We start from the raw sequence: 20,729 nt of genomic DNA, 5'->3' as shown, positions 1-20,729 counted from the left end.
CTGGCTCACGATAGCCTGGAGAGTTGTGTGAGCGAATTAACCTCAACCAATGTCCATAGATTGATGCTTAGGGGGGATGGACGCAAAATTAATTCTGGGGGATGCATGTTAAAGTGAATTTTCAAAAGCTAGCCCTAGAGGTATTGCATTGTTTTAGGCCCACTGTCATATGCCAAACCCAATATATACATATTTAATGTGCGGTTTACATTTAAACAGAAGTTTCTCAGGTAAAAAAAAAAGACCTTTCACGTTGACACCCCTCGCTCTCTCTAATCCGGGGTGGGTTTACAATGTCATGCAAACGCCATCAATGAAAACAATCGATGGCAGTCTATTTACGCGTCCCTTTTTAGCCTGGCTAATTAACCCAGAAAACAAGGGGGCTGTGATAACGCCCCGTTTTGTCACACGTCCTAGCCGAGCTGCAGTTGCGGTGACAAGGTTACCCCCTCCCGTCACACGCACACACATATCCGCTCTGATCCGAGACTCGGCTGCTGTTTACACAGCGGAAGGCTTTGAGCCACATTTACACACCCCCAGTCCTCGAACCAGGGTGCTCATGAAGGCCTCTTTGTGCCTGTGTTTGTGTTTGTCTGTGTGTGTGTGTGTGTGTGTGTGCGCGCGCGTGCGTGCGTGTGTCTGTGTAATGCAGTCGTAGTATACCGGGCTCGGACATCTGAAGGATCCAGCGAGCTTGCCCGTGTGTCTTCTCTCATTAGCTTCTGGTGTGATGGGTGATATCATGAAGCACAGCTGAACTAGCACAAGGCTAACGCTAATCAGCCAGCCAGACTCTTGCCATCTGGTTACAGCCGAATACAGAGGGGCCTTATTCACCCACATGAGAAAAACACAACCAAATGTACACTGCAAATATACACTGCTGATTTCTGACACTTGTGTATTCTGATTGCCTTATAATTCAGGGTCAGCTTTCCACCCGTTGTTTCCTCCTCAACTCAAGTTTTCTACAATTGAAATGAAATACCCTTTTTTTTGTTAAATCGAAACTGAGAACAGACCCGATGTTGCATGAGGGCAGATGTCAGTGGCAACAGGTTTCTAGACAGACTTCGTATTCCTCTCTCTCTCTCTCACCCTCTCTCTCTCTCCCTCTCTCTCTCTCTCTCTGTCTCTCTCTCTCTCTTTCTCTCTCTCTCTCTCTCTCTCTCTCTCTCTCTCTCTCTCTCTTTCCCTTTATCCATTTCCCAACAACAATACAGAATTCTAACATTTCTGAGGATCCCCGTCCGCCACCGTTCCCCTCCAACGGCAACTCAAGCTTTTCTCATGGAAACTTTTACACATCCTGGCAAGGTGCCCAGACCCCAGGACTCTGCAAAACCCCTAATGATGATTGAGAGTGTGTCCGCACCGCTCTGAAAAGATGCTGAGTCTCTAACATCGGAGTGTGTGTCGCGAGACTGGCGCGGAATTGGGGGTGAGGGGGTTCATTAAAGAAGCTGCAGTTGGGGTGGGGGGTGTCTAATGGGATAGAATCTCTGAGCTGCTGTTATTGAGATGCTCCCGTGGGTGTGTGCGTGTCTGTGTCTGCGAGCCTGCCTGTGTGTGCGAGGAGTCAAGGTAGACCATCGGACGGTCAGCCGTTAGCGGTTAGAGCCTGTGCTTTCACCACACTCGCCCTTTGACCCCCAGCTCTGCTGGGAGGGGGCGGAGCCTGGGCTAATAGAGGCTGAAGAGCAATACTCTCTGTTGGTTAAGTGCAGTGTCACGACCTCCTATCCCCATGGCGTATGCTTCGTGTTATTGACAGGTATAATAGAAGGGGGGTGGCTTGTTTATTATTTATGGCTTCAGAGAGGATGTGGACTTTTTAATATTGCTATTATGGCTGCGTTTTTCATGTTAGGAATCTTGTTTTCCTGGCAGGACCTTGAACTGACGGTGGATAAAGGAGGGTGTAGGCTTTGGGGAAGTTTTATAATGGGAGGAAAAAAGAGTACAAGGCCGTATGGATAGGTCTCTGAGAGCCATTGACCGCTTAGAAGATGGTTAGAGAGACAATGAAGACCACTAGGACATTGTGTCATCTGCAGATTTCTCCTAGTGGAATCAAAACCATGTCTTGTACCCTGCCTTTTAAACAAATATTTTTCTCATTTTACTATTGTTATCATCGACTGGGCCAATGTACTATATGTCACGATGAATATCCTTTCTTTGCTTGTCACATTACTTACGCATATAGTAGGAAATGATACGCAATGACTTAGAAATAGGATTAAAGGAAAGTCTTCAGAGAGATCTCTTCACTCCTTACACTTTTAATGTGACTATTTGAAGTTCTGTAATAGAATAAATGCATGCTAGACTCGGTGAAACCCCGGAATCAGAATAGACCATGATCTCATGGTCATAGCGAGATCCCGTCGCGCTTTGAGGAATAGGTTACCTTTGCACCGTGTGTGTGCGTGTGTGTGCGTGTGCGTGTGCGTGTGTGTGTGTGTGCGTGCGTGCGTGCGTGTGTGTGTGTGTGTGTATGTGTGCTGTGTGTGTGTGTGTGTGTGTGTGTGTGTGTGTGTGTGTGTGTGTGTGTGTGTGTGTGTGTGTGTGTGTGTGTGTGTGTGTGTGTGTGTGTGTGTGAAGCACCTTGGACTACCTTTTAGCACTGTGTTCTGTTTCCTCTCAGTGTGCTTTTATCTCGGCCCTCTTGGCCAGGCTTGAAAAGCTCTCTGGTTGCTGTTCGGGACCAGCTGCCTTCTACACGTTTCCCCCCCTATTATGGCATGGCACTGTGTTATAGACTCTCCGATCCAAGATCATGAGGAAAGGGGAAATAGTCCCATTTAAGGGGTTACATATAATGGCGGACGTACGATAGGCTGTCCCCATCGAGCTTTGAATTGCAGTATCCTTGTCGTAAACTCACGAGGAAGGTGATTGGTTGGGATGAGCTGTATGAAGACTCTAACTTGAAACACGCTATATGGAAGTTAGATGATTTTTGTTGTATTTGTGGAAAAAAACATTCCTCCATCTCTAATCTAAGAAGACCATCCAATCCTTAGGTTTAAGCTAACAATGTATGCTTTTGCTCATAGGGTGTGGGAATATGTGTCCCGTTCTGTCCAATTAGGTCATTTCTGGGCAATGTTTATATTTAATGGACCCCTTTTGTCTCAAGAGCAACCCCAAAGACAAAAGTTCTATATATTCTCTTGAAATGTCAACCTATTAAGTTCCATTGGGCTCTGGGTGTTTTCAAATGTGTCCCTACAGGCCCAGTAGCTTTAACCGCACTAGTCTGCTGTGCTTTCAGCCACTCTGTCATAATATCCACAGTCACTGTGAAAGAATCCCTCTACCACGTAACTGCAGCTCTATATCTAAACAAATTGGGTCTCTCCATGTCAGTGGCCTGATGTAATTAGATGCGAGACCAGATTTCCTTTTTAATGGGTTTTGTGTTTATGAAAGAATGCTCAGATGTCAGGAATGCTTCTAGACGATTTGCTACTGTGAGAGTGTCTGATTGTTGTCTAATTATTCCATGCTGTGCGCACATGGTTAGGTACAGTACGTGAACTGATTCAGGTAGAAGCCAATCTATGGCAACACAAACTCCAGTCCTTTGAAGAGTGGCCACTGTGGCTTGCTGTGCCTGCTGTGCCTTCTCCTAATTGATCTAATGAAAGTAAGGTGTGTGTGCGTGTGCCGGTGCCGGTGTGCGCGGGTGTGTGTGCCTCGGTAGGACTTTTCATTATTCTATCATTTGTACTTGCCTGGATGGGCATGTGATGTGTGTTCATGCAGATTCTCCTGACGCAGCCGTTTAGATGGCTGGTTTCTGTGGCTTGCATTCCAAGGCTCCGAGAGTACACATCCAGAAGCCACCGGGCCACGCGAATCGCAGCGGGTCAAGCCCCAAAGAGAGGCCTGTGGCTTGGCCTGGGATGGGCCATGCATCTGGGTGAGGTGGTGGGGGTGGTGGTGGTACCCCAGCGCACCATAGTCCCATGCATTCTCTCCACAGCATCTAAAGATGATTGATGTGCATGTGGTTTACAACACTGACAGGATGATCTATATTATTCTCCTCCGGATTTGATTGACTCCCATTTGACTCCCGTTTGGCCTGTGAGCCATTGAGGTTATCTGTAGCCTGGCAAAGACATTATACTAGATATGATTGTAGCTTCCTCTGCTCCAGACCACTAACATATTGGCTTCTGAATGGTATATGGTAAATCTTTTCTCTCTGCTGGGATTTTCTGCTGGCACACACACACAACACACAATCTACGCCCACGCGTAGATACACACACACACACACACAGACAGACAAACACAGTTTCCTGTGTTAAGTCCCCCTTTACAATGCGGGTCTGCCACTGCCACACTGTAAGTCCTCACTCTCACACTTCATACCGGTGGGTTTTTAGTTTTTAGTTTGTTGGGGAAGGTAAATACCTGTGGCATCGGTAAACAGAAGCAGATCTCTCATTTCAGACTCGTTTATAATAGGCGCCATCTGAAATGTATTAGCTCAGTGAAATAGTATCCTGTAGTGACGGATGTCAACAGAAGAGGGTTGTTCTAGCCAGGCAGGATAGAGAATGACGTGGGGTTTGCTGCTCTTGGCAAGCTCCCCATCTCCACTGTGTTCGGCTGAGGGGAGGGAGTGAAAAGAGGGGGCAGAGGAAGGGGGGAGAGAGAGAGAGAGATGGAGAGAGAGATCTAGATGGAGAGAGAGAGAGAGATGTGGGGAGAGAGTTAGAGAGGGTGATGTAGAGAGAGAGAGAGAGAGAGAGAGAGATATGTAGATGGGGAGAGAGAGAGAGATATGGGGAGAGAGAGAGATGTAGATGGGGAGAGAGAGAGATGTAGATGGGGATTGGGAGAGAGAGAGAGAGATGTATATTGGGAGAGAGAGAGCTGTAGAGAGAGAGAGAGAGAGATGTAGATGGGGGAGATAGAGAGAGAGAGATATAGAGAGAGAGAGAGAGAGAGATGTAGATGGAGAGAGAGAGATGTATATGGGGGGAGATAGAGAGAGAGAGATTGAGAGAGAGAGAGAGATGTAGATGGAGAGAGAGAGAGATGTAGAGAGAGAGAGGGAGGGATATAGATATGTAGATGGAGAGAGAGAGAGAGAGAGAGAGAGAGACATGTATATGGGGGGAGATAGAGAGAGATATAGAGAGATTGAGAGAGAGATGTATATGGGGGGAGATAGAGAGAGAGAGATATAGAGAGATTGAGAGAGAGAGATGTAGATGGAGAGAGAGAGATGTAGATGGAGTGAGAGAGAGAGAGGGGGAGGGATAGAGATATGTAGATGGATAGAGAGGGAGAGAGAGATGTACATGGGAGAAAGAGAGAGAGAGAGAGATGTAGATGGGGAGAGTGACAGAGATGTAGAGAGAGAAAAAGAGAGAGAGAAATGTAGATGGGGAGAAAGAGAGAGATGTAGAGAGAGAAAAAGAGAGCGAGAGATGTAGATGGGGAGAGAGAGAGAGATGTATATGGGGAGAGAGAAAAAGAGAGAGAGATGTAGATGGGGAGAGAGATAGAGATGTAGAGAGAGAGATGTATATTGGGAGAGAGAGAGCTGTAGAGAGAGAGAGAGAGAGAGATGTAGATGGAGAGAGAGAGAGATGTATATGGGGGGAGATAGAGAGAGAGAGAGATAGAGAGATTGAGAGAGAGAGCTGTAGATGGAGAGAGAGATGTAGAGAGAGAGAGAGGGAGGGATAGAGATATGTAGATGGAGAGAGAGAGAGAGAGAGAGAGAGAGAGAGAGAGATGTATATGGGGGGAGATAGAGAGAGAGAGAGATATAGAGAGATCGAGAGAGAGAGATGTATATGGGGGGAGATAGAGATATATATATATATATATATATATATATATATATATATAGAGAGAGAGAGAGATGTAGACGGAGAGAGAGAGAGAGAGAGAGAGATGTAGATGGAGAGAGAGAGAGATGTATATTGGGAGAGAGAGAGCTGTAGAGAGAGAGAGAGAGAGAGCGATGTAGATGGAGAGAGAGAGATGTATATGGGGGGAGATAGAGAGAGAGAGAGATAGAGAGATTGAGAGAGAGAGCTGTAGATGGAGAGAGAGATGTAGAGAGAGAGAGAGGGAGGGATAGAGATATGTAGATGGAGAGAGAGAGAGAGAGAGAGAGAGAGAGAGAGAGAGAGAGAGAGATGTATATGGGGGGAGATAGAGAGAGAGAGATATAGAGAGATCGAGAGAGAGAGATGTATATGGGGGGAGATAGAGATATATATATATATATATATATATATATATATATATAGAGAGAGAGAGAGATGTAGACGGAGAGAGAGAGAGAGAGATGTAGATGGAGAGAGAGAGAGATGTATATTGGGAGAGAGTAGAGAGAGAGAGAGAGAGAGCGATGTAGATGGAGAGAGAGATGTATATGGGGGGAGATAGAGAGATAGAGAGATTGAGAGAGAGCTGTAGATGGAGAGAGAGATGTAGAGAGAGAGAGAGGGAGGGATAGAGATATGTAGATGGAGAGAGAGAGAGAGAGAGAGAGAGAGAGAGAGATGTATATGGGGGGAGATAGAGAGAGAGAGATATAGAGAGATCGAGAGAGAGAGATGTATATGGGGGGAGATAGAGATATATATATATATATATATATATATATAGAGAGAGAGAGAGAGAGAGAGATGTAGACGGAGAGAGAGAGAGAGAGATGTAGATGGAGATGGAGAGAGAGAGATGTATATGGGGGAGATAGAGAGAGAGATATAGAGAGATTGAGAGAGAGAGAGATGTAGATGGAGAGAGAGAGATGTAGAGAGAGAGAGAGGGAAGGATAGAGATATGTAGATGGAGAGAGAGAGAGATGTACATGGGGAGAAAGAGAGATGTAGATGGGAGAGAGGCAGAGATGTAGAGAGAGAAAAAGAGAGAGAGATGTAGATGGGGAGAAAGAGAGAGATGTAGAGAGAGAGATGTACATGGGGAGAAAGAGAGAGAGAGAGATGTAGATGGGGAGAGAGACAGAGATGGAGAGAGAAAAAGAGAGAGAGAAATGTAGATGGGAGAAAGAGAGAGATGTAGAGAGAGAAAAAGAAAGCGAGAGATGTAGATGGGGAGAGAGAGATGTATATGGGGAGAGAGAAAAAGAGAGAGAGAGATGAAGATGGGGAGAGAGAGAGGTGTATATGGGGAGGGAGAGAGAGAGATGTAGATGGGGAGAGAGAGAGAGAGATGTAGATGGGGAGAGAGAGATGTATATGGGGAGAGAGAAAAAGAGAGAGAGAGATGAAGTTGGGGAGAGAGAGAGGTGTATATGGGGAGGGAGAGAGAGAGATGTAGATGGGGAGAGAGATGTAGATGGGGAGAGAGAGAGATGTAGATGGGGAGAGAGAGAGAGATGTACAATGGGGCAAAACAAGTATTTAGTCAGCTACCAATTGGGCAAGTTCTCCCAATTAAAAAGATGAGAGAGAGAGAGAGATGTAGATGGGGAGAGAGAGAGACGTGGGGAGAGAGAGAGATATGTAGATGAGGAGGGAGAGAGATGTAGAGAGAGAGAGAGAGATGTATATGGGGGAGAGAGAGAGAGATGTAGATGGGGAGAGAGAGTGATAGATGTAGAGAGAGAGAGAGAGAGAGAAAGAGAGATGTAGATGGAGAGAGAGAGAGACGTGGGGAGAGAGAGAGCGAGAGAGAGAGAGAGATGTAGATGGAGAGAGAGATGTATATGGGGGGAGATAGAGAGATTGAGAGAGAGAGAGAGAGAGAGAGAGAGAGAGAGATGTAGATGAGAGAGCGAGAGATGTAGATGGAGAGAGAGAGATGTAGAGAGAGAGAGAGAGAGAGAGATGTATATGGGGGGAGATAGAGAGATATAGAGAGATTGAGAGAGAGAGATGTATATGGGGGGAGATAGAGAGAGAGAGATATAGAGAGATTGAGATAGAGAGAGAGAGATGTAGATGAGAGAGAGAGAGAGAGAGATGTAGATGGAGAGAGAGAGATATGTATATGGGGGGAGATAGAGAGAGAGAGATTGAGAGAGAGAGATGTAGATGGAGAGAGAGAGAGATGTAGAGAGAGAGAGAGAGAGAGAGGGAGGGATAGAGATATGTAGATGGAGAGAGAGAGATGTACATGGGGAGAAAGAGAGAGAGAGAGATGTAGATGGGGAGAGAGACAAGGATGTAGAGAGAGAAAAAGAGAGAGAGAGATGTATATGGGGAGAGAGAGATGTACAGTGGGGCAAAAAAAGTATTTAGTCAGCTGCCAATTGGGCAAGTTCTGCCAATTAAAAAGATGAGAGAGAGAGATGTAGATGGGGAGAGAGAGATGTGGGGGGAGAGAGAGAGGTATGTAGATGGGGAGAGAGAGAGATGTAGAGAGAGAGAGATGTAGATGGGGAGAGAGAGAGATAGATGTAGAGAGAGAGAGAGATGTAGATGGGGAGAGAGAGAGAGAGATGTAGATGGGGAGAGAGAGAGATGTGGGGAGAGAGAGAGAGAGAGAAGGGGAGAAAGAGAGAGACGTGGGGAGAGCGAGAGAGAGAGAGAGATGTAGATGGGGGGAGAGAGAGAGAGAGAGATGTAGAGAGAGAGAGATGGGGAGAGAGAGAGATGTAAATGGAGAGAGCGAGAGAGTGATGTAGATGGAGAGAGAGATGTGGGGAGAGAGAGAGATGTAGAGAGAGATAGAGAGATATATAGATGGGGAGAGAGAGATGTAGATAGGGAGAGAGAGAGATGTAGAGGGGGAGCGAGAGAGAGATGTAGAGGAGGAGAGAGAGAGATGTAGATGGAGAGAGAGAGAGAGACCTGCTAGAGCAGTACTGCCAGACCTGGGCCCAAGACGAAAATTATGATTTTCCAGAGAAGATCCAGATCTCAGGGAATTAGACCAAAGTTCTCAATTGGTACAACATATATAGAGTACTGTACACACTACAATTACTGAGGTTTAAAAATAAGCTCAACCGGACACCTTAATGAGGCAGTGAATGAGCTGAGAGAGAAAGCACGCAGGGACATCTACGCCATTAAAAAACAAATTCAATTTGAAATACCTATTCAAATTTGGCTGAAACTAATTGAATATGTCATTGAACCAATTGCACTTTATGGCAGCGAGGTGTGGGGTCCACTTGCAAAACAAGATTTCATCAAATGGGACAAACACCCAATTGAAACCCTGCATGCAGAGATCTGTAAGATTCTCCTACATGTCCAGAGGAAAACTACAAACAATGCATGCACAGCAGAATTAGGCCAATATCCACTAATAATAAAAACTCAAAAAATAGCAAATAAGTTCATATCATTACCAAGCCCTGCAATGCCAAGAGCTGAGCAAAGAAAAGAGACCCCTCCTCCAGCTGGTCCTGGGGTTGAGTTCACAAACCTGTTCTACTAACACACGGAAACCTCAGGACCAGAACACCCAATCAATCAGGATAAACCAAATTACAACACAGTCAAAACAAAGCTATATTGCTTATTGGGAAACACAAACACAAGCACAAAGCAAAATAAATAACCTTGACAAAGTACAGGCTCCGTGAGCACAGCCTTGCCATTGAGAAGGATAGACACAGGAAAACCTGGCTCCCTGTAGAGGAAAGGCTGTGCAACCACTGCACCACAGCAGAACCTGAGACGGAGCTGCATTTCCTGACAAAATGTCCAAAATATAAAACGATTAGAGAGTGTCATTTTCCCAAATTTGAAACCCTTATTCAAGGTTTCAAAGACCTCTCTCATGAGGATAGGCTACGCGTGGGGAGGACGCAGATAGCTGTGGGTTGGCAGCACACTACATTGCTGCCTGCCAAAAGTTGAGGGACAGACCAATCAACCTGCACATGTCCTCTACTGTATGCTTATTGTTATTGTTGAATGTATGGTTATTTTGACACTTGGTTATTGTTGTTACTATTGTCCCGTTGACAATTTTGATTCTCATTTTTTATATATTTTTTTTATATTGTAAATATCCAAAATAAGCTTTGGCAATATGTACATTGTTATGTCATGCCCATAAAGCAAATCGAATTGAATTGAATTGAGATATGTGGAGAGAGAGATGTAGAGATAGATGTAGAGAGAGAGAGAGAGAGAGAGAGAGAGAGGGAGAGAGAGAGAGAGGGAGGGAGGGAGGGAGGGAGGAGGGGAGGGAGGGAGGGAGGGAGGGAGGGAGGGAGGGAGGGAGGGAGGGAGGGAGGGAGGGAGGGAGGGAGGGGAGGGAGGGAGGGAGGGAGAGGGAGGGAGAGATGTGGAGAGAGAGAGATGTGGAAAGAGAGAGAGAGAGATGGGGAGAGAGAGAGAGAGAGAGAGAGAGAGAGAGAGAGATGGGGAGAGAGAGAGAGAGATGTGGAGAGAGAGATGTAGAGAGAGAGATGTGGAGAGAGAGATGTGGAGAGAGAGAGAGAGAGAGAGAGGGAGGGAGGGATGTGGAGAGAGAGAGATGTGGAAAGAGAGAGAGAGAGGTGGGGAGAGAGAGAGAGAGATGGGGGAGAGAGAGAGAGATGGGGGAGAGAGAGAGAGATCTGGAGAGTGAGAGAGAGATGGGGAGAGAGAGAGAGATGTGGAGAGAGAGATGTGGAGAGAGAGATGAGGAGAGAGAGAGAGAGAGAGAGAGATGTGGAGAGAGAGATGTAGAGAGAGAGAGATGGGGAGAGAGAGATGTGGAGAGAGCGAGTAGAGATGGGGAGAGAGAGAGAGAGATGGAGACAGAGAGGAGAGAGAGACTGGGGAAGAACGAATAGTCCCCCCACTGGCCTACATACTAACAGCACATCACCCCCGGTTTCAATGGTGCCGGCCGTTACACAAATCATCCTCTACACAGATGTTTCAACAGAGAGGAAAGGAGTTGTCTCGTATACACATTTAGAATCGTGCAGTTATTTATCGATTTCTTCTGTATTTCTTTCTGTAATCATGTCAAGTTTTAGCATCAGGATCACGGGAGATATTTTCTACTTTGGAGCATATATTCTCATTGTGGAATGAGAATCGTACACATAGAAAGAGACAGAGAGAGAGAGACAGAGAGAGCGAGACAGAGAGAGAGAGACAGAGAGAGAGAGACAGAGAAAGAGACGGACAGAGAGAGAGAGAGAGAGAGAGAGAGTAATGTACTGTACGCACGCATGACTGTAACACACTGGGCACAGACCTCAGTTCAACATCTAGTTTTTATTTACATTTGGTTGAGTTGTGAACTAACCTAGAATCCAACGTAAAATCAACAATAAATGTCACCATGTCATTGGATTTAGGTTAAAAGATGGGTGGAAAAAAATGACTAAATAGCCTTACAGTACGTTGTTGACTTTTTGCAAATCCAATCCGTTTTCCGCGTTGATTTAGCGTCGTCACATTGATTTCTTGGGTTGAAATGACGTGTAAACAACATTGATTCAACCAGTTTTCACCCAGTGGGAAGTTGCTTTGGATAAAAGCGTCTACTAAATGTCATACAAGTATATTTCTATATATATATATTGAGAGAGATAGGACGCAATAGGGCAGAAGCTGCAATGAGAAGGCCTGGGGGGGTGGGGGTGGGGGGGGGGGGCAGGCACCCTCAACACCTATTTAGATCCAGGGATATTCAGTCAGAAACACACACAAGGCAGACTCACAAGAAGCTTGTCGACCAGAGAAAACTTAGTTGGGATGAAGAGGCGAACAGACATACTGAGAGTGAGAGGGGAAAATGTGAAAGTGAAGCAAGAAGCACGCAATCTCCGGTTAGATTCCCTGGCAGTTTCTCCCGGTGCCCCTGTACTTCACACGCAGACAGAACAGACTTGCTCATTAACTTAGAAGTCTAAGAAATAAAAACACGGCTCAGAGTGGAGGAGTGTATTTCTCTCTTTTTCTCATTTTCCCACTGAGCACCTGTAGGGCAGAGAATGACCACGCTGAGGTTGAATGAGTGCTTTTAAGGATCCTTCAGAAGCGGTGAGCGTTCAGTGTCTAAGAGCTAGTCTGGGGAGTCCAGTTTAAAACTTGGAGGTGATATGAGATGGCAAAGCTGCACTCTTTAAAAGGTTAGTTTATCTTTCTTTAGATGGGTAAATTGAGATTCTCTCTGTTAAGGTATTATAAATCGCTCATGTCAAACCTGCTCGCACGCTCCTCGCGTCAGATAAGGCCAGTTGTTAAATGCTCCAAGTGAGCGGAGATGTCACATATGTTTTAATTGAGTCAGCAAGATTGACTGTATTTAGGAAAAAAAGAGCAGGACTCCCTCCCTGCTAAGACGTTCACTCCCGAGCGATGTCAAGCATTAAATCTACAGGTGATGAAATTGTATGGCCATAATCAGGTGAAACCGCCAGCTAGGATTTACCAGTGACGGCTCAGATAGGTTTTTGTTTGTGTGTGTGTGTGTGTGTGTGTGTGTGTGTGTTTGTGTGTGTGTGTGTGTGTGTGTGTGTGTGTGTGTGTGTGTGTGTGTGTGTGTGCGTGCGTGCGTGCGTGCGTGCGTGCATGCGTTCGTGTGTGTGTGTGTCTGTCTGTGTATGTTAGTTTGCATGTGGGCGCATGGTTGCTGTGATGTGTGTAGGAAGGAGTTGGAACAGATATCCTGGGATCCATATAGATGTTATATTATCTGGGATGGCTGGATGGATCAGGACTTCCAGATGTAGGAAGGTTGTCTGTCTGCACTGTTAAAGTAAACGAGGTTGGCATGAGGAGAGGACTTGCCAAACCAACCCTTCACTTTAACCCGAGCCCAGGTAAGGAAGTCCACGAGTTGACTCATTTACCTCTCAGTCTACCAATCATAGCAGGTGGGAGGAGATTTCAAACCGTGCAGACTCAGAGCAGATTCCAGATCAGTGGAATGAGAGTAAATCAGATCTGAGACTTACAGTAAATATAAGTCTGGCCCTGTAGGTCAGCCGCGAGATCTCAGCGGGAGTGTTGGAGACCAGAGACGTTTCTCTGCACTGCTTGAGCCTTTTGTGGATTTAGTGTCCATCCTGAGTTTTAGTGCTGCGCTGTGATGTGCCGTGACTCCTGGAAGTTCCTCATGGCAAGGTCTTCACAGTATATCCAATATTGCGAGGCAGATTGAGACAATATCCCCGCTGGCATTGGGATGGGTGCTCCAGGAGAATGTTGTCAAGTTCAAGGGCTCCCTTTCATAATGCATGAAAGAGATGGCGAAGAACAGTAGCTCATACCTCTTCACCGGGATGGAAAGAGCAACGGTCCAGTCCAAGGCCAAGCGCCAGGCTCTCCACACACACACACGCACACTCAAATGACGAGGTACCTCTCTAAGCCTTATGTCTATGATAGATAGTGGCTAATAAAATGTGCACTTAAGGTAAGCCTTTTTGGATGCAGGGAATGTGGTTTTCTAGATAAAACGTGGATTCTGAAATCCCACATTACAACTGACAGGGAACAGGTGATTTAAAGAGGCAGAATACAAATGCTGATGTCATAAATCCCATTATATGCAGGTGTACGGCCAAATCCTCACTCAGATGGTTGTAATCTAGCACGGTATGATCGCTTCAATATGGCCATGCTTTTCCGCCATATTCAAGAAGTGAGATCTCTATCCATGTGCATTAGCCTCTGTTGCCTCATGCCTTTCCAATTCACTATCAATCAGACCGGCCATATCCGACGGCCATCGTTATTTTAGCATGAAACTTTTAGTCAAATGAGGCATGCTGAACGTTTTTAAATCTGTCTCCTTTCATATCTCCACCATGCAGACGTGTGTTTCACTCACTTTCTCACTCGGATACTTTTAGTCGTTGTGGCTTTAAACATAAAGAAACACATATCGCATTGCTATAGCATGCAGAACGGGACGAACCCCTGTTTAATTTTATTACCAAATATATCAGGAAATCTTGGTACCACTGCTTTACTTTGTACTGTTAGGAGCAGAGAAACTGGGAGAGGACACAGCGAAGACAATCAAGTGACTTATTTCAGTCCATCTATGATGAGCTCACAGGAGAGCAGCCCTAACCATGTAAACACCTCCCCAGCCTCGTCCCCGGAGACGGGCCCCACCGAACACACCCACCGCCCCCAGGGCCTTAGAGGAAGTGAGAGGAGGAGAGGAACGGGTGGTGGCGGCATCTCACAGAGAAGTAAGATAGGGAGGGGAGGCAGCAGTAGCGACACACCATAGAAGATCAAAGAGAAAGTGCCTTGCCAAAACAAGCAAATCAGTGTCGGGTTGTTTTCAGTGTAAAATCTGTTGTGTTTAGATTGGCTGTCCAATTTTGGGGTGGCTGGCTATTGTTTTTTCAGCCTGTTTCGGTCTGTGATGCGGCAGTTGCAGCCCTCTGGCTACTGCCTGGTGTTTTCCGTCTAGGCTGAGCACAGAGAAGGCGCTCGCTAGCTCTCTAGGGGTCCACTCGTTTAGCCTGGCAACGAGCGGGCTTCATCTGACTTCAGAGACCAAGGAAGCAAGCTGTCTGAGACGAGGAGCACATCAGAGACTCACGTAGGAAGACACAGGTAGAGATGAGATGAGAGCAGCACTTCACTTTATCTCACGTTATCTCCCCACTCTCTGCTCTCCACCGCTCCACATGGTATTAAGAAATAAATGGCTTTGCCATTTTTCAAAGCTGTTCTCCGTGGAGCAATACTCAGAGGTCCAGCAAGCAGTAGCAGCCATCAGAGGAGATCCAAGGACTCTCGCTCTCCCTCTATCCGCCAGCGTGGCCTCAGCCTCTGTTAACCATTACCCCCCCCCCCCTGTTCTCTCCTCCCCCCTTACCATTGGTCTGCACCTTGGCAGTGAAGAAAGCGGATTGGCCGAGGCCCAGGGCACACAGCGACGTCTGCGCAGCTGCCCAGCTGCTGCCGGAAGGGTTGTAAAACTCGAGCAGAGACCCTCAGAGTCGACTCCAGCTACCCCCCCCCCCCCCTCTCTCGGCTCTCTCTTCCACACACTTTAACTTTTTCTTTCGTCTCCTCCGGTCAGTTGTGAGGCTGAGTGCTTCCACATGGGGAAAGGCAGGCTTCACACATCCGCAGAGTTGTGGGGATGATATATCCACATCTGCACTTATAATCACATCATTACACCCACAGGGCTTCCCAGGGTATCAGTCTCTGTTGTCTACCTGCTAGTCTGAGACGAATTAGCTTAGTGTCATTTCTCTGTGTCCAACTGCGTTTATCTATAGGAGTGCACGTGTCTGTCTGTCTGTGTGTGTCTGCGTGCATGCATTGGCTCTGTGTGTGTGTACCCCGTGCGTGCGTGCGTGCGTGCGTATGTGTGTGCCTGTCTGCATGCTCTGACCCTTTCACCCCCCCTTCACAACACCGGTTCTGACAGATCCTTATGAGAAGAGGAGTGAGTGACGTGCAACCAGCCTCTCCCTCTAGCTGTTGCAGACATGCGTGGGAGGCTGCAAATTGTCAATGAAGCGTTTCTGCTGAAATCCGAGAGCAGATTTGATATTTGTGGGGAAACAAAAGTAATATGTAGCAGGAAATTCAATTGTCTCTCTTTAGCAGCTTCAAACTCCAGTTCAGCTTCCTCACCAAATCAATTTCACATACACGTTCAGTTCAAACGAGGTTTAGCATTTATTTTAGTGGATATCCTAATGGCTGTGCGTCCCTCTTCTGCCTATTACAGTATTTTGAAATACAGATGGGTAATGCATAGTTTTGTTGCGTTACGTTATTGCTCCTAAATCATATGAATTTTCATGGCATTGTTTGCACGTGTGTGTCTGCCTGCTTGCTCCTCTGTGTGTGCCTGTTTGCGTCTGTCTGCATCTCTGCTGGCCTGTGTGCCTGCATTCACGGACTCTGTCTTGTGGGCCTGCATGCGAGTGTGTGTCCATGTTTATATTCAGCATGTTTATATGAATGACCATTATGATTCAGAGCAGCTTCTTCATATGCAGTAGGGAGCCAAAACACAAAAGGTGGAAGCTGTGCTTGTCTTTCTCACAAGGCACGATGGGTCACGAGAGGGCCCGGGGAAGTGTAAGCATATGAAGAGTACCCCTACGTACGGCACCAAAGCCTCTAACCCTAACACAACTGGAGTTGATTTAGTTTATCCACCCTGTGAAAGTGTTTCAGGAAGTGAGCTATGCCTTTCTTCATGAGCAGCCAGAGAGAATAGAAACTCCCAAGCAGGATGCCTCTCTTACAGCGCTTACAACTCAGAGTTCAAAGGGTATGTTTAGAAAGTTGAACAGGAAGAAGGTGAAGTGAAGTCAGCGCTACTGCCAGGTCCTTGCCAGTCGTTGATTGGGTAAAGGGGGGGATCGGGTTACGCTTGCAGGGACCACCGAGTGTTTTTGCGGCCCGGGAGGCTCTCCTCTCCGTCTCCTCTAACCACATGGCTATCCTCTGTTCTCAGAGGATAGCCTGGATGTTATCGAACCCCGACGCCAACGCTATCCGCTAACCTCGGCTAACTCAATCCCCCGCGCGGGTCAGGTTCGGCTGGGGGAGCTCGGGTGGCGCGTTCTCCTCGCCCAAATGAAGTCTTAATGCTTCTGCCTGAATAACTCAATCAAAACAGGGCCAAATTGCTCCACTGCTGCTCTGATGGACTTTGCTGTTGGTCTCGGATCAGTCTTTATCAGAATTGAACGTTGACAAGCTCTTTAACCTTTTGGGTGCCTACTGCCTTGGCGTCCATTTCAGGCACGTTAGAGTAGCTTAACCTAACAGCAGCCTGTAATTCAAACCTCACGGTTCACTTGGTTCTGTGTTCTAATTTCATGAACAACTGACAAACATGGTTTATTCAAAGCTTGAAATTTAATTACATGGCATTGCAGTCCCTCTGCTGTGCACTTTGGGCCCTTTCAGAGGTGCCTGGTAGCTCCTCCCTGAGATGAGGGAAGTATTTTTAATGACTGTTTATGCCGACAGAGAGAGTACCTTGGAGAGCTCTCTCTCTACACTTGTTCAGTAGGGCCACACCCCGGAGGGAAAGCTGCTTCTTCCCTGATGTATTGTAGCAGAGAGATGAGAGAGCCCAACCCAAGCCAATCCCAGAGATACATCCATCTGTTGTCCGTCCGTCCGTAGAAACATGGTTCGACGTGTACTCCCCACCGCACAAACACGTAGGAAGTACTACAGCATAATTATAGAGGTGGGTAGGAGCAATGGCTGCTTCATTGTCACACTATATTTCCATACTACCTCCTCCCCTTCTCCAAACACTGAGTACATTTACATGCACAGTAATAATTTGATTCTAAAATCGATTATGGCAGTAGGGCGATTATGGCAGTAGGGCGATTGTGGCAGTAGGGCGATTATGGCAGTAGGGCGATTATGGCAGTAGGGCGATTATGGCAGTAGGGCGATTATGGCAGTAGGGCGATTATGGCAATAGTCGTGTAAACACTTTGCTTATAAGCGGCGTAGGGTCAACATCGAAGTAAGCATACGCCGATTATAAAAGACCTGGCCTTCTGAGTAATCTTTCGAAATTATCGGGACATGGAAACAGCTTCATCGGCGTTCCAACCCGTGTATTTGATCTGCACGTGCCAGCATCAGTAGCTCAAGCCTCCCTTTTACGCGCGAGTTTGGAGAAACCGAAAGTACATTTTCTACATACAAACTTTATATGTCCGAACTCAGAATCAAAAAGGCTTCTCTACGGTATAAAGGTTCACTTTGATTGCTGATTCTCTACACTGTGTCCCATCGGGTAGCCGAAATTCAGGTGTGTCCATATCAACAGGGTTATTAGGGAAATCGTTGTTCTTGCAAAATGTGTAAACGTTTTAAACAAACTATTATATTCCCCTGACCATGCACAATTGTCATATTATTGTGTGCATGTTACCGTACTGACTGTAGGAGAAAATCAAATGATCCTCCCCTCTTAAGGAGGAGAGGAGGGAGGAGGTGAGAAACCAAGGATCCCAATTGAGATTCACCCTCTGTCACTCTCACACCTTCCAGAATGAGCTGATAAACAGGCTGACAGCTATGGCTGTGGGTTGGATGTGATTAGAGGCACTTGAGCGAATAAAGTATGATGCTATTATTTATTTGGCGCGGATTGTGTTGTTTTGCATGAGTGGAATATGTTCCGTTGAATTTTCCACTGTTTCTGTCGATTCAACAAAGGACTTCTCCCACTTATAGCTTTCCATGCATGAGAAACAGGAACCTAAAAAGTTTCCGATGCTGTGTAGAAGCTTGTCAAACAGGTTGGATTTACATGACAATACTAGAGTGTTCTCATCAATCAAAGTTTGATCCAAGGAGAGTCACACATTAACGTCTGTAGTGGTTGCAATAATATTGCGATAATATTATCGTAACCTAAATTAATAGGACTTTATATAATATAACTACATTTGATACTGACTGCCTATCTAATGAAGATTCACATTATCATGTGCATGAAGTATGATCGTTTTTCTTGTTTTGTCAATTGGGCATATTTGGTAGGGTCTTACTCAGTCTATGAGGAGACATTGCAGACTTGCACGAACTCACAAGGTTGTGCAATACCTTGAACTGCCTTGATTCATAGCAACATTTTACTGGGTTTTTGTGCTTGTCTCCTTCATATGGGAGAGAGTGAGGTGGATGGGGGGAGTGAAGTGAGTGAAGCACTCTCATCTGGGTTAGTGTTGCGTCACGGAAGACGAATGCAGTGAGAGGACCTAGGCCGACCTCTGACCCCTTTTCCCTTCTTTCTTCACCTCAGAAGAATGTGTTTCTCCTTAAGGACTAGGCAGTGTGGGCTAAGGTACAGTACTTTGTCATGTCCATCCGGTACCAAATGGAAGAAAACTGCCTGAAATAGGGAGGGACTACCATTACTCGTCCAATGAGAAACGTTGATTTTTTTTGTTTGAAACCATTTCCATGAACATGATCCAGGACTTGAAGCCTTAACCTTGACACTAGCCTACAACTTAGGACAGTCCCTACCTAGTTTACACGTGCACATAATTTGAGACAGACTTCACAAATGAATAATGCAATAAAGTTTTACATAACATCTTATGGCGATCTCTAAGCACAGTAAAACACCAAACACGAATACAAACTCATTTGTCCCTGGTCAGTCAATTGTTTTGAGGCCTATCTAAGAATGATTATTTTCTCCTTGAGACACAGATAACTGACGGCATTAGCTAGTTATAAATAACTGTTTGTGATAGTTGTGTGGTGTAACAGTTAGCCACATCCTGTTTCGGTCGCTTGCTGAACGTCAACAGGGCTCAGATAGGAGGCTGTCAGTCAAAGGTAGTCCCTGTACAAATGAGATTTTGTTTTTAAATCACCATGGAAAATCCTGCGCTTCGAAAATGGAAAATATTAGTTGATAAAGAATAGAAAAACAACATTGTGGTTAATGTGTGGGTGTTGAGATGGCAGTGTTTTTACTGACTGACAAGAAGAGAGGAAGCTACTGCTTTTCTCTCAGAGAAAAGGTACATTTGTGGCATACTCTGCTGAGATGTTGGATTTTCCCTCCCTCGACTACACTTCTCTGCCCCAAGCTATTTTCTTGTTTCTCACACAACGATGGAATTGAAGACTGGCATTAAAGTTTGATCATTTAATTGTAACATGCTTGTTTGCCGTTTTTATTTCATTTTTTGTCCCACGGAGGCGTAACTAAAAATAACCTCAACGTGTAAAAGCCTGTTTAGCCCGGAGCAGAATCACTGGTAAAAACAGACTGCTTAGGTTGACTTTTTCCAGTAGGAGTTCCTCATGAAATGGAGGTGAGCCCCAACTCTGTGCATGTGTGCATGCGTGCATACGTCCAAGCATTCTATTCAGAATTATTCGGGTTTTTTTACCTGTACCGAGCTGTTTAAGTCAATCATAATTCACACACTGAACTCGTTTATCACAGCTCATATCCATAAACATTCATATTCATAGAAACACCGGGAAAATACAGTATTTAATCATGTACACACTTCCACTGCCACAATAAATGAAAGGGTGCCCTCATTAGATAAGCCCCCGCCCCCTCCTCTCTCCCTGTGTGTAGGGTGGGGATGTCTGTGTCTGTGTGTTTGGGGGGTTGCGATATCTGTGTGGGTAGGCTGTCTCCACTGTATGCCTGTTTGTCCAGTGGGCTAGGAGCTGATAAAGTAGGCCCAGTCTGCCCAGGTCTGTGGGTACAGAGTGGATATGAGGAGGTGGTTGACTTCCTTTCCCGCCTCCAGTGATGTGGATAGTGACCTCACTGAGTTCCAGACTGAGTGGCCCCTCTCTCTCTCTCTCTCTCTCTCTCTCTATGTCTCTCTCTCGCTCTCTCTCTCTCTCTCTCTGTCTCTCTCTCTCTCTCTGTCTCTGCTTTACATTGGGGTGCCCTGAGGAGCCTCTTGTTTGCTACCAGTCCTAGGGCCCTGGTCAGCCACTTCCCCCCAATGTGCCAAAACACACAGCAGATAAAGAGAGGGGACTGCTCTCTGTCTGCCCAACTGTGGGAAACACGCGGGCACAGGATCTAGAACGGGAAAGGCGAAAAAGAGAATAAGGGTGTGTGTGAGTGTGTAATTGTATCAAAATCCCAGAGTGGTGATTCACTGAAAACTCTTAAGAAAAGTAAAATTTATGGCTGTGTCAAAAGAGATTTAGAATGAGTTATATCTTTTTCACCTTGCAGTTGTGCTGCTGTTGAGAAAGTGGAGATATTACTCTTACATGAACCCGCAGAAATCACAGTGACAAATGTTTAACCACCAAATATCATGTGGTACAGCCACAGAAAAT

At 46.0% G+C, this 20,729-nt stretch overlaps 1 protein-coding gene across 2 annotated transcripts in view; it reads left to right on the top strand.

The window, feature by feature from the left end:
• LOC135520030 (nuclear factor of activated T-cells, cytoplasmic 1-like) overlaps positions 1–20,729 on the top strand; it is a 90,884-nt gene that overhangs the window by 68,406 nt on the left and 1,749 nt on the right. The gene's annotated exons all lie outside the window — the stretch shown is intronic.

The sequence above is a fragment of the Oncorhynchus masou genome, chromosome 29 (assembly GCF_036934945.1).
Source record: "Oncorhynchus masou masou isolate Uvic2021 chromosome 29, UVic_Omas_1.1, whole genome shotgun sequence".
Taxonomy (NCBI): domain Eukaryota; kingdom Metazoa; phylum Chordata; class Actinopteri; order Salmoniformes; family Salmonidae; genus Oncorhynchus; species Oncorhynchus masou.
The sequence above is the reverse complement of the archived record's forward strand: the minus strand, read 5'-3'. Positions and strand labels throughout refer to the sequence as shown.